This window comes from Rhinopithecus roxellana, chromosome 10, assembly GCF_007565055.1.
Source record: "Rhinopithecus roxellana isolate Shanxi Qingling chromosome 10, ASM756505v1, whole genome shotgun sequence".
NCBI lineage: Eukaryota > Metazoa > Chordata > Mammalia > Primates > Cercopithecidae > Rhinopithecus > Rhinopithecus roxellana.
The window spans coordinates 55,353,997-55,356,195 of NC_044558.1; the positions used below are offsets into that span (position 1 = coordinate 55,353,997).

The 2,199-nt window shown below is 45.1% G+C and overlaps 1 non-coding gene across 1 annotated transcript; it reads right to left on the minus strand.

The window, feature by feature from the left end:
• Nucleotides 1-1,638: 1,638 nt before the first annotated feature.
• Nucleotides 1,639-1,802, minus strand: LOC115900231. Its single transcript, XR_004059896.1, has one exon. It is a non-coding gene; the product is annotated as a U1 spliceosomal RNA (small nuclear RNA).
• Nucleotides 1,803-2,199: the final 397 nt, after the last annotated feature.

Sequence of the window (2,199 nt, forward strand, 5' to 3'; positions counted from 1 at the left end):
ACAGATTCCCAGTGCTTCCCACTCTGCCATCTTCCTAGAATCCTTAGATAATGTAGATAATCTATTTTTTTCTTTTCTTTCTTTTCATTTCCTTTTTACAGGCAGCCCACCAGAACTCAAAGATTCTAGAATAGATTTGGAGTGACTGCCTAGATAATCTATTGATTCTGTTGTTTCTCCTTGGTGACATCCCTCTGGGACCTACCTCTATGCCTTTTAGTTGGGACTGGCTGGTGCAGCAGCAGAACTGGGCCTGCTACATAGTTGATATCCTGGAATTTCCCTTTGCCACATCGTAGCAATGATCTTCACCCATCTCATGGGTAGACTCTCATTTTCTGGCCCTCATATTTTCTTTCTTGGCTTAATTCTTTTTGGTAGAGAACACTGAAAGAAATAAAAATATTTTACCCCAAAATATATTTATTTAACATATGTTGAGACGGCTGTCAGACAGCCAGAAAACAGAAGTAGCTCTGCAAAGCTGTCTTTTGTTGGAGAGATTTGCATCTGCAGAGAATCTGTATTGATGCAGCCATCTCTTGTGTTATCCAGATCCAGAGATGATTAACCAAGAGTTTGATATCTTTAAAGGTCTGAAGGAAACATTTACCACCATTCCTCTTTGAGGGCTGCTACCTGTGAGGTTTCATTTGCAGAACAAGACCACTCTTGCTAGCCAGGCCTCCTCTTCTCTCCCTCCCATAACCTGTTTTGTCACTATAACCTGATTTACCACCATAGTTCGTTTTTGGCCATGCTCTAAGACACCATTCTTTCTGCAACCTCACGATGGTATATAAGCTTCTGCACCACACTGGGGTGTGGGGTAATCATTCTGTGGTTTTCCCCCATGTGCACATTAATAAATATGTATGCTTTACCCCAATTAGTCTGCCTTTTGTGAGATAATTTTTCTTTTTCTTCTTTTTATATACTATTTTTTTTTTTTTTTTTGAGGCGGAGTCTCGCTCTGTCGCCCAGGCTGGAGTGCAGTGGCCGGATCTCAGCTCACTGCAAGCTCCGCCTCCCGGGTTTATGCCATTCTCCTGCCTCAGCCTCCCGAGTAGCTGGGACTACAGGCGCCCGCCACCTCGCCCGGCTCGTTTTTTTGTATTTTTTAGTAGAGACGGGGTTTCACTGTTAGCCAGGATGGTCTTGATCTCCTGACCTTGTGATCCGCCCGTCTCGGCCTCCCAAAGTGCTGGGATTACAGGCTTGAGCCACCGCGCCCGGCACTATTTTTCTTTAAAAAAACAAAAAAAAAAACAAAAAAAAAAACCTGGCCATCCAGGTGCGGTGGCTCACGCCTGTAATCCCAGCACTTTGGGAGGCTGAGGCAGGCGGATCACCTGAGGTCAGGAGTTTGAGACCAGCCTGGCCAACATAGTGATACCCCGTCTCTACTAAAAATACAAAAATTAGCTGGGCATGGTGGCGTGCGCATGCAATCCCAGCTACTTGGGCTGAGGCAGGAGAATCGCTTGAACCCAGGAGGCGGAGGTTGCAGTGAGCTGAGATCACGCTACTGCACTCCAGCCTGGGCAACAGAGTGAGACTCCATCTCGAACAAACAAACAAACAAATGTATTACATATTTGCAAAAGCAAGTGACCTGCTTTTTGGAATGAAAAACATCAGGGAAGAGTGCAAACGCAGTTCCCCACTACCACAAATTGTTTACTTGAGTTTCCCACATTTGGGGAAATTGCAGGAGTCAGCACATCCGGAGTGCAAAGGAGAAGCCTCGCCCTGGAAAAATCCCCTTTGTGATCATGATATCTCCCCTGCCAGGTAAGTATTGTGAGTTGGTTTTTCAGTGAAACTTCAGTGGGCAAAGGGGAAGTTTCCCATTGGCTCCTAACACTTTTGGCACTGTGAGCAGAAGACCAAGGCTCCACTCTTCTGGAAGCCACAGTGAAGGGAACCCAGTGCGTGACAAGCCAGAAGAAGGCTAAGAATTTCTCAGTTAGGCTTCCAGCCTCTCTTTCTGTGGAATTCGGTCAGGCAGATGATAAAAAATCACTGTTTGTCCCTTTCTCCTCTGCAAAGTCTAATGGGAGAAAACAATTTGTGTGACTAAATCTTGAGTATAGCCACTCTGGTGTACTTTTTGGTATGACTATTCATATTGTTTGATCTCTTTCCTCCCAGAAATAGTTTCTTCCTTTGTCTTTGTCTTTCTGTGTTGCTCTGTCG